We start from the raw sequence: 13,485 nt of genomic DNA, 5'->3' as shown, positions 1-13,485 counted from the left end.
TGTATGTGAGTGTGTGTGACACTGTGGGTGTATGTGAGTGTGTGTGACACTGGGTGTATGTGAGTGTGTGTGACACTATGGGTGTATGTGAGTGTGTGTGACACTGGGTGTATGTGAGTGTGTGTGACACTGGGTGTATGTGAGTGTGTGTGACACTGGGTGTATGTGAGTGTGTGTGACACTGTGGGTGTATGTGAGTGTGTGTGACACTGTGGGTGTATGTGAGTGTGTGTGACACTATGGGTGTATGTGAGTGTGTGTGACACTATGGGTGTATGTGAGTGTGTGTGACACTGGGTGTATGTGAGTGTGTGTGACACTGTGGGTGTATGTGATAGTGTGTGACACTGTGGGTTTATGTGAGTGTGTGTGACACTATGGGTGTATGTGAGTGTGTGTGACACTGGGTGTATGTGAGTGTGTGTGACACTGTGGGTGTATGTGAGTGTGTGTGACACTGTGGGTGTATGTGAGTGTGTGTGACACTGGGTGTATGTGAGTGTGTGTGACACTGTGGGTGTATGTGAGTGTGTGTGCCACTGGGTGTATGTGAGTGTGTGTGACACTGGGTGTATGTGATAGTGTGTGACACTGTGGGTGTATGTGAGTGTGTGTGACACTGTGGGTGTATGTGAGTGTGTGTGACACTGGGTGTATGTGAGTGTGTGTGACACTGGGTGTATGTGAGTGTGTGTGACACTGGGTGTGTGTGAGTGTGTGTGACACTGTGGGTGTATGTGAGTGTGTGTGACACTGGGTGTATGTGAGTGTGTGTGACACTGGGTGTATGTGAGTGTGTGTGACACTGGGTGTATGTGAGTGTGTGTGACACTGTGGGTGTATGTGAGTGTGTGTGACACTGTGGGTGTATGTGAGTGTGTGTGACACTGGGTGTATGTGAGTGTGTGTGACACTGTGAGTGTGTGTGACACTGGGTGTATGTGAGTGTGTGTGACACTGTGGGTGTATGTGAGTGTGTGTGACACTGGGTGTATGTGAGTGTGGGTGACACTGTGGGTGTATGTGAGTGTGTGTGACACTGTGGGTGTATGTGAGTGTGTGTGACACTGGGTGTATGTGAGTGTGTGTGACACTGGGTGTATGTGAGTGTGTGTGACACTGTGGGTGTATGTGAGTGTGTGTGACACTGTGGGTGTATGTGAGTGTGTGTGACACTGTGGGTGTATGTGAGTGTGTGTGACACTGTGGGTGTATGTGAGTGTGTGTGACACTGGGTGTATGTGATAGTGTGTGACACTGTGGGTGTATGTGAGTGTGTGTGACACTGTGGGTGAGCGTGTGTGACACTGGGTGTATGTGAGTGTGTGTGACACTGTGAGTGTGTGTGACACTGGGTGTATGTGAGTGTGTGTGACACTGTGAGTGTGTGTGACACTGGGTGTATGTGAGTGTGTGTGACACTGTGGGTGTATGTGAGTGTGTGTGACACTGGGTGTATGTGAGTGTGTGTGACACTGTGGGTGTATGTGAGTGTGTGTGACACTGGGTGTATGTGAGTGTGTGTGACACTGTGGGTGTATGTGACACTGTGGGTGTATGTGAGTGTGTGTGACACTGTGGGTGTATGTGAGTGTGTGTGACACTGTGGGTGTATGTGAGTGTGGGTGACACTGTGGGTGTATGTGAGTGTGTGTGACACTGTGGGTGTATGTGAGTGTGTGTGACACTGTGGGTGTATGTGAGTGTGTGTGACACTGGGTGTATGTGATAGTGTGTGACACTGTGGGTGTATGTGAGTGTGTGTGACACTGTGGGTGAGCGTGTGTGACACTGGGTGTATGTGAGTGTGTGTGACACTGTGAGTGTGTGTGACACTGGGTGTATGTGAGTGTGTGTGACACTGTGAGTGTGTGTGACACTGGGTGTATGTGAGTGTGTGTGACACTGTGGGTGTATGTGAGTGTGTGTGACACTGGGTGTATGTGAGTGTGTGTGACACTGTGGGTGTATGTGAGTGTGTGTGACACTGTGGGTGTATGTGAGTGTGTGTGACACTATGGGTGTATGTGAGTGTGTGTGACACTGGGTGTATGTGAGTGTGTGTGACACTGTGGGTGTATGTGAGTGTGTGTGACACTGTGGGTGTATGTGAGTGTGTGTGACACTGGGTGTATGTGAGTGTGTGTGACACTGTGGGTGTATGTGAGTGTGTGTGACACTGTGGGTGTATGTGAGTGTGTGTGACACTGGGTGTATGTGAGTGTGTGTGACACTGTGGGTGTATGTGAGTGTGTGTGACACTGTGGGTGTATGTGAGTGTGTGTGACACTGTGGGTGTATGTGAGTGTGTGTGACACTGGGTGTATGTGAGTGTGTGTGACACTGTGGGTGTATGTGAGTGTGTGTGACACTGTGGGTGTATGTGAGTGTGTGTGACACTGTGGGTGTATGTGAGTGTGTGTGACACTGTGGGTGTATGTGAGTGTGTGTGACACTGTGGGTGTATGTGAGTGTGTGTGACACTATGGGTGTATGTGAGTGTGTGTGACACTGTGGGTGTATGTGTGTGTGTGTGACACTGTGGGTGTATGTGAGTGTGTGTGACACTGGGTGTATGTGAGTGTGTGTGACACTGTGGGTGTATGTGAGTGTGTGTGACACTGTGGGTGTATGTGAGTGTGTGTGACACTGGGTGTATGTGAGTGTGTGTGACGCTGTGGGTGTATGTGAGTGTGTGTGACACTGTGGGTGTATGTGAGTGTGTGTGACACTGGGTGTATGTGAGTGTGTGTGACACTGTGGGTGTATGTGAGTGTGTGTGACACTGTGGGTGTATGTGAGTGTGTGTGACACTGTGGGTGTATGTGAGTGTGTGTGACACTGGGTTTATGTGAGTGTGTGACACTGGGTGTATGTGAGTGTGTGTGACACTGTGGGTGTATGTGAGTGTGTGTGACACTGTGGGTGTATGTGAGTGTGTGTGACACTGTGGGTGTATGTGAGTGTGTGTGACACTGTGGGTGTATGTGAGTGTGTGTGACACTATGGGTGTATGTGAGTGTGTGTGACACTGTGGGTGTATGTGTGTGTGTGTGACACTGTGGGTGTATGTGAGTGTGTGTGACACTGGGTGTATGTGATAGTGTGTGACACTGTGGGTGTATGTGAGTGTGTGTGACACTGTGGGTGTATGTGAGTGTGTGTGACACTGTGGGTGTATGTGAGTGTGTGTGACACTGTGGGTGAATGTGTATGTATGTGCGTGCGCGTGTGTGTGAGTGAGTGAGTGAGTTTGTGTGTATGTGTGTGAGTGCGTGTGAGTGAGTTCGTGTGTGTGTATGTGAGTGTGTTTGGATGTGTATGAAGCCTTCCAGTTATAGGCCTGACCATGTCCACCTGGTCGATTTAGTCGCCACTTACGACCAGCTGGGATCCGGAACCTACACAATTTAGAGATTGCGTAGACAACTTAATATATATAGACTATGAATATCCTTGGCTGACATAAATAACGTATACAGAAAATAGTAACATATGAGTAATGGTAACATTAACAATCAACAACCTTGTGTGCCATTTGAGTTTCATTGATTACGGGAGTTAGGACATACAGCAAGTGGGGGTGGAGTAGGGGTACAGTCAGGGGCACGTGCATTCTTAGCTGAAAGGTGAACCTCATTTCAATTGCTCATGGTAATATTACATTACTATTATTGATACTCCATTCGATGAAATGTCTATGGTTATAAGGTGGTCGTATAATAGATATGTAGGAGAAAGTCGGTTAAGAAAAACAACAAAATATCTTTATAAAAAAAGCTTATTGTCATAACAAAGTTTATCTACATCATCAGGTTGACATGTTCACTGTAAAAACTATATCCAGATTCCGTGATATGAATACCGTATTTTACAAAATAAATTAGTCAAATAGGGTCTTGTATACGTGCACTGCTATATGACAGTCGCTTACTGACAAATTGCTTACTATTATTTTCACTGCTAATTTGCCTTTAACTTCAAAGGAACAACGCGGATAAACGAGACTGGTTATTCTCTGGCGTTGACGATTTATATTTAATATCTACCAATTATTATCCGATTCAAATATAGGAAAACATGTAATTTGTAAACCCGGAAAAAAGGTTAATAAGACGGGTGTGAAGTGGTTAATCGAATATTCGATGAATTACAACTGTTCATGGCCTGATGTTAGGTCAAAGGTGACAAGTCCAAATACCAGGTGACATCGATACCTCGGACAACACTATCAGTTGACATCGATACCTCGGACAACACTATCAGTTGACATCGATACGTCATAAGACACTATCAGTTGACATCGAAACGTCACACAACACTATCAGTTGACATCGATACGTCATACAACACTATCAGTTGACATCGATATCTCGGACAACACTTTCAGTTGACATCGATATATACGTCACACAACACTATCAGTTGACATCGATACTTCGGACAACACTATCAGTTGACATCGATACCTCGGACAACACTATCAGTTGACATCGATACGTCATAAGACACTATCAGTTGACATCGAAACGTCACACAACACTATCAGTTGACATCGATACGTCATACAACACTATCAGTTGACATCGATATCTCGGACAACACTATCAGTTGACATCGATATATACGTCACACAACACTATCAGTTGACATCGATACTTCGGACAACACTATCAGTTGACATCGATACCTCGGACAACACTATCAGTTGACATCGATACGTCATAAGACACTATCAGTTGACATCGAAACGTCACACAACACTATCAGTTGACATCGATACGTCATACAACACTATCAGTTGACATCGATATCTCGGACAACACTATCAGTTGACATCGATATATACGTCACACAACACTATCAGTTGACATGGATACGTCACACAACACTATCAGTTGACATCGATACGTCACACAACACTATCAGTTGACATCAATACGTCATACAACACTATCAGTTGACATCGATACGTCATACAACACTATCAGTTGACATCGATATCTCGGACAACACTATCAGTTGACATCGATATATACGTCACACAACACTATCAGTTGACATGGATACGTCACACAACACTATCAGTTGACATCGATACGTCACACAACACTATCAGTTGACATCAATACGTCATACAACACTATCAGTTGACATCGATACGTCATACAACACTATCAGTTGACATCGATACTTCGGACAATACTATCAGTTGACATCGATACTTCGGACAACACTATCAGTTGACATCTATATATACGTCACACAACTCTATCAGTTGACATCGATACTTCGGACAACACTATCAGTTGACATCGATACCTCGGACAACACTATCAGATGACATCGATACGTCATAAGACACTATCAGTTGACATCGAAACGTCACACAACACTATCAGTTGACATCGATCGTCATACAACACTATCAGTTGACATCGATATCTCGGACAACACTATCAGTTGACATCGATATATACGTCACACAACACTATCAGTTGACATCGATACGTCACACAACACTATCGGTTGACATCGATACGTCACACAACACTATCAGTTGACATCAATACGTCATACAACACTATCAGTTGATATCGATACGTCATACAACACTATCAGTTGACATCGATACTTCGGACAACACTATCAGTTGACATCGATACTTCGGACAACACTATCAGTTGACATCGATATATACGTCACACAACTCTATCAGTTGACATCGATACCTCGGACAACACTATCGGTTGACATCGATACGTCATAAGACACTATCAGTTGACATCGATACCTCGGACAACACTATCAGTTAACATCGATACCTCGGACAACACTATCAGTTGACATCGATATATACGTCAGACAACACTATCAGTTGACATCGATACCTCGGACAACACTATCAGTTGACATCGATACCTCGGACAACACTATCAGTTGACATCGATACGTCACACAACACTATCGGTTGACATCGATACGTCACACAACACTATCAGTTGACATCAATACGTCATACAACACTATCGGTTGACATCGATACCTCGGACAACACTATCAGTTGACATCGATACGTCACACAACACTATCAGTTGACATCGATACGTCACACAACACTACCAGTTGACATCGATACGTCACACAACACTGTCGATAGTTTCCTGTTTGATTATGTAATCTGATATCCGTGTGCAAAACGTCATATCATGCAAAAATAAGAACTCACTTCGGCCCGTGTCCGATTCCCAACATGGGTACATTGCGAAAAAGGGCAATTTCTGCTAACTATTCTAGCAATACCACGACGGGGGACACTGGAAATGGACTTAGCACATTGTACCCATGTTGAGAATCTACCCCGGGCCTTCGGCGTGTAGAGCGAACGCTTTAACCACTTCGCTACACCAGCGCCTCTGATCATGTATAACAACATTGAATTAATATTTAAATCATTATTAGCAGTATATTTATTTTCCCAGTCTCTTCTTAAAATACACCCTTAAAAAAATAAAGAAACGCAAAGCTAGATTTGTTTGAGGTCGGAAAATACATTTATACGAGGAACCCAACAAGGTATTGAGCCAAAACGTTGTAGAGAGAACACTTGGTGATTGTAGTCATCTCAGTTATCGTTACATAGGAAAAGTCAAAGGTGAAGGTCAGGTACCATCAATAAGGCGTATGTCCCCAGCTGGAATCGATAGCGGCCTGACATCTCCTGCCCATGGAAGAGGCGAGTATGCGAATCACATCCTGGAGAATGGTAGCCCACTCGGCCTGCAACGCAAAAGCCAACGTCTGGGGTTGTGGTTGACGTCGGCGTAGCCGTCTATCCAATTCATCCCACAGGTGCTCTATCGGGTTCAAATCCGGTGACCTGGAGGGCTAGGGGTGAACATCAACGTTGTTGTTGTGCAGACAGGCTCTTGTGATCCGTGCTGTATGCGGTCGAGCGTTGTCCTGCTGGAATACACCGTTGCCGTTGGCTGCAACTTGGAGGACGTGTGATAGGAGAATTCCGTTGATGTATCGTTGAGCCGTAAGATCGCTCTGGATATGGACCAAACCTGACCTGCCATGATGACAGATAGACGCCTACATCATAACGCTACCCCCACCAAACGCAGTATCCGGCGTAACGTTCTCCCCGGCGTCTGTAGACCCGTGCTCTTCCATCCCCTCGACGGAGGAGAAATCTTGATTCGTCGCTGAACCTGACATCTCTCCATCACAGCTGAGGCCATACCCTGTGTTGACGACACCAATGCAGTCGTTGTTGACGATGTTGTCAACTCAATATGACGCGTCGAACAGGACGTCTTGCTCGTAGACCTGTTGCTCTTAAACGGTTCTGTACGGTCTGGGATGCGGCTGAGGTGGCTGAGGTGGCTGTGGTCGTCCTTTCACGTAGGTGGCGCAGGGGGATGCAGCGATCTAGGGGTGGGTGGGGGTGGGGTGGGGGATTACTCTTGGCCGATCACGTGTTGACCCCTGCCGTTGAAACCGACCCCATAGCCTTGTGATGGTGCTGGGCTCGACATCCAAAACCCTGGCTACAGATGATTCCTCTGCCTGCAAGCGGCCTATGACGTTGTTTCTTTGCCCTTCTGTTAATCTTGGTATGTTGTTGAACTGTCACTCTTCGATTGACGCAGATGCCAGGCAATCAAAAACCCTGCACTTTAATACCGTTCATAATGCTGCGGCATGTGTACATGGCCCTTTTGTTAATGCACTGGGTGCGTTTGTTTCCGAATCGTACGTGTTTCCGACTAATGGTTTGCATGTCCTTGTTGTGATCATTTTGATCCGGGAAATTTGTCACTGACACTATAACACATCAATCCTCTTCATTTTGTACCTTTAGGTTTGCTGAAAAATGTTTATGGCCAAAAATATCAGTATTGCGTTTCTTTTTTTTAAGAGTATAAAATGGTTTTATTCAGGCTATTACTTGAAACACATAAAAAATATGAAAATACCCCTTGTATGCCCTGTAAACAACCGAAGTGATCACATGACGACATATTCCCTGGAGATGATATAATTCCTGGATCCTGTCTGGCCTAAGAGGCGCAACTCTGCACAACACATTATGGCGCTTAAGACGATTATCTATCCGTATCGCCTATTGGAGTTTGAGTTCACGGCATCTCTATGTTGTGAAACATACATTGTCAAACTTCAAGCTGAAATATTGCTGACGTAACTTACTATACTAACCCACTTCACCTTATACCGAGGCGACGATCGGGATTGGGCATCAGGCTTGGCTGATGCATGTCATCGTATCCCAATTGCGTCCATCGATCTTCATGACGTCAATCACTGGATTATCTGGTCCAGTCTCGATTATTTACACAGACGTCATATAGCTCAGTGCGGCATTAAACAACAAACAAACTTATATACATAGGCGTCCTTGTGTGAAGGTATGCGGTATGTGAGTTGCGTTACAGGTGTTATCAGTCAGTTAACACGTCCGATCGTTTCTAGATAACGCAGCAGTTTTCACAATAATGTATAAAGGTCGCGTGTTCTTCCCCGACCCCAGTGATGTCATCGCAGTAGCATTGCAAGTTATCATTAGATTGTATGACAAAGGAGGTCAACGGGCTGTGGAATATTGACTGGCAGCTGACATGCGCTTTGACCTTGCTGACCGGATGCTCCCTAAACTGAATGTAGGATGTGCCTCAACACGGTTGACATTTTATTCTTTTCAAGGAACACAAACGTCATACGTCGTATGCGACAGCAGCAATACAACAGACGCACGCGTGTTCTTACAATCAACCTGTATAATTAACACTTCTATTAATACTGCAATCGCTATCATGACATCACAATTCGCGTAACTAGCCCTGTGATAATACAGCCGTATTTAATATTTATCGTACTTATATTTATCATAATTACAAACACTATACCAAAGCTACAATTATCGTACTAATTCTCCTGCTATTTCTATACTTCTACTTTCAAAACTACATCGTTTTTCTGCAACCACTTGAATTACTACCACTACATCTACTACCACCACTACATCTACTACCACCACTACATCTACTACCACTACATCTACTACCACTATATCTACAACCACTGCATCAACTACATCTACCACCACTGCATCTACTACCACTACAGCTACTACCACCACTAAATCTACTACTACCACTACATCTACTACCACTACATCTACTACCACTGCATCTACTACCACTACATCTACAACCACTGCATCAACTACATCTACCACCACTACATCTACTACCACTTCATCTACTACCACTACATCTACTACCACCACTACATCTACTACCACTACATCTACAACCACTGCATCAACTACATCTGCTACCACTGCATCTACTACCACTACATCTACTACCGCTACATCTACTACCACCACTACATCTACTACCACTACATCTACTACCACTACATCTACTACCGCTACATCTACTACCACTACATCTACTACCACTACATCTACTACCACTGCATCTTCTACCACTACATCTACTACCGCTACATCTACTACCGCTACATCTACTACCGCTGCATCTACTACCACTACATCTACTACCGCTGCATCTACTACCACTGCATCAACTATATCTACTACCACTGCATCCACTACCACTACATCTACTACCGCTACATCTACTACCGCTACATCTACTACCGCTGCATCTACTACCACTGCATCAACTACATCTACTACCACTGCATCCACTACCACTACATCTACTACCGCTACATCTACTACCACTGCATCTACTACCACTACATCTACTACCACTGCATCAACTACATCTACTACCACTGCATCTACTACCACTACATCTACTACCGCTACATCTACTACCGCTACATCTACTACCACTGCATCTACTACCACTACATCTACTACCACTGCATCAACTACATCTACTACCACTGCATCTACTACCACTACATCTACTACCACTGCATCTACTACCGCTACATCTACTACCGCTACATCTACTACCACTGCATCTACTACCACTACATCTACTACCACTGCATCAACTACATCTACTACCACTGCATCTACTACCGCTACATCTACTACCGCTACATCTACTACCACTGCATCTACTACCACTACATCTACTACCGCTGCATCTACTACCACTACATCTACTACCGCTGCATCTACTACCACTACATCTACTACCACTACATCTACTACCGCTACATCTACTACCACTACATCTACTACCGCTACATCTACTACCGCTACATCTACTACCACTGCATCTACTACCACTACATCTACTACCGCTGCATCTACTACCACTACATCTACTACCACTACATCTACTACCGCTACATCTACTACCGCTGCATCTACTACCACTACATCTACTACCGCTGCATCTACTACCACAGCCAGCACCTCTGGAATGTTGTCGACAACAAACAAACGAACAAACTACGACTTCTAACATTGCCACCACCACCACCACCACTACTACTACTACTACTACTACTACTACTACTACTACTATTGCAGAATCGTGAAGATCTACTACTACTTCTACTTTACACTCGTGAAGATCTAGGGTGACTAACGGGAACGGGTGGTCAGGCTCGCTGACTTGGTTGATGCATGTAATCATATCCCACTTGATGCTTAGGATGTCAATCACTGGACAAACTACCGCTATAACTGCAACCTATGTACTAGTGCCACCACCACTACGTCTTCTACCACCATGGGGAGGTCGGCTAGCCTAGTGGTTACAGCGTTCGCTCGTCACGCCGAAGACCCGGGTTCGATTCCCGACATGGCTACAATATGTGAAGCCCATTTCTGGTGTCCCCCGCCGTGATATTTCTGGAATGTTGCTGAGAATGCGTAAAACCATACTTACTCACTCTACTACCACCACCACGAACACATCCCGTCAGAGGGTTCACGTGATTCGCAGCATCAGAAAGGCAAAGACAATGCCTGCCCAGGTTACTGTCACGGAGTTAGATGTTAATCGCAGTGGACGGCAGCATGCAACCGTCGCACTGTCACGCCAATCCGCAGAAGTGCCTTCGACCCATGACTGGGACACGTGCACAGAAGGAGGGAATGTACGAATAAGGATATAAACACAGGCAACTGAAGTGCACGTGAACGGTAAGAATTCACATGGTGTAAAACCGATTCTGGAAGGACACGCTAACATCTATACAGGTGCTGGGGCCCGCTAATATCTGGCCATATTTGTTGTTTAACGCTGCACTCGTGCAGCGATATTCCAGTTACGAGGACAGCGGTCAGTAATAATCGAGTCTGGGCCAGACAATCCAGTGATTGACATGACGAGCATCGATCCACGCAATTAGGATACAATGACATGCATCAGCCAAGTCACCGAGGCTGAACACCCGATCCAGCTAGCCGCCTCTTACAAGCATGGTCGTCGCCTTTTACGGCAAGCAGGGTTGCTGAAGACCTATTCTACCCCGGATCTTCACGGGTCTCAGGTGGAGTCAGGTGTCACGTCGCGTTATTGCACTAATATAATGATGTGTATGTGTGTGCGTGTGTGCGTGCGTGCGCTAGTCCGGACTATTGCTGGTTTTACACTGCAAGCCCAGTTAGATACCTTAACTCGGTATCTTTAACATGCATTGCACACACTCAGGCACGTTATACCGACAACGGCCCTGTCACTCCTTGTTTTATCACTAAACACCTAGCGCCAGGCAGGGTTACAACAAGTACCATCTTTTAAACTATTTCTGTATGACGCGGCCGGGGATCGAACCCCGCTCTGGGCCAGACAAAGCACGACGACGGAACGTTCAGCGCCGTCCAGTACGAGTTATCCAAAGTGCGCATACATCCATTAACGCAAAAACATATTAAAGTCAATTCTTATAAAATAAGAAAGTCAATAATAATAACTTCACAGGCTGCTGAAGAGATCATTAATATGAAAAAGCAGTCGACAACAACGCGAAATCCGGGACATCGTTCAGAATGTCAACAATAATATCTTCACAGACTGCTTAATTAATCATTAGCGCAACTGTAGACAACTACACGAAATCAGTGTCATCGTTAATACGTCAACAACAATAACCACACCGACTGCCGATGTAATTATTAATAGAACACACACCTGTGGACAACACTAGACGAAATCACTGGCAAGGTTGAGCACCACAATAGAACACGTGTTCAGCCTTTCTATCACAACCAATGAAAACAGACGTTCGTTAGAGGGAGGGTCAGTGAATGCGTATGACAATTTTATGAATAACAACTTCTTTAATACTGTAAAAAGCGACGTTTCGGTATAGATCCTTATACCGTTGTCAAGCAAGACTGAATGAGGGACATAGTACAGATATATATAGTAGGTAGTAGTTACTATAACTTCTAAGTAATGCCTATCAAACAATTTATCCGTCGTCTACATGGAGACGTGGAGTATTAAAGAAGTTGTTATCCATAAATATGTGTCTACCTTGTAATCTGTCAACTTCTAAGTAATGCCTATCAAACAATTTGAATGAGTATGGTTTTACACAGCAATATCAGGGTATGAAACTCCCAAAAATTTCAGCCAGACCACAGGACTGGCTAGCTGAAATACTTGCCAGCCCTGACCAAAACCTGCCTGCCCACTATTATCATATGTTTCTCAGGATAATTTAATTAAAAATATGAAAACTGATTGCTTGTAGCATAAGCGCATCGCTAAATGTTAGGTTGTCTTAAAGCTAACGGTGTTTCTTTTGGTTACATTTCATCATTCATATTTACATGTGAATTAATGCTTATCATCGGGAAATATTTAGAATATTTTCACCTATGAAATATAACCCGACCGTCGGGCAGACGGATTTGAAAATCTGGCAGCCCGAGTTGAAATCAACCCGTCTCGGACGGTCGGGCAGGCAGGTATTTCGAACGCTGGCAATATTCCAGCAATATCACGGCGGAGGACACCAGAAATGGGCTTCACACACAGGCTACCCCACCGCCCTAATTTCCTCAGTTCGACACATTTTTGGGTATTCATTCGTCATAATAGTATAGCGTTGGGGGCCGTTTATTCAATACAATTACAATATTTGAATTATTTCTCTTTTTAATTGTGAATCCAAATGTATATTGATAAAGGTTGCCAATTTCCAAACAATCGTTTTAAAAAGTGAACATATATTCAGTATATACATAGTTCACTTTTTTAGAGAAATACGAAAACAACAAAATTGACTCATTGACAGCAGGCTATAGACAGGTATATATATATATCCACCAGTCAGCTGTCACCTACAGATCGATGCCCCATATCAGCCCGTGTCATACGTGTTGATGAAATATATTACCACCCAAATTATCTCTCTTGTACTGTATAATTAATTACGTCATACCGTTACTCGTACATCTGTCCTCGCTTTGTTTTTGACCCGACCAGTTGTTGGCCAACAGGCCTGATG

The sequence above is a fragment of the Haliotis rufescens genome, unplaced genomic scaffold (genome assembly GCF_023055435.1).
Source record: "Haliotis rufescens isolate VD_foot unplaced genomic scaffold, xgHalRufe1.0.p SCAF_39, whole genome shotgun sequence".
In the NCBI taxonomy this organism is placed as follows: Eukaryota; Metazoa; Mollusca; class Gastropoda; order Lepetellida; family Haliotidae; genus Haliotis; species Haliotis rufescens.
The sequence above is the reverse complement of the archived record's forward strand: the minus strand, read 5'-3'. Positions refer to the sequence as shown.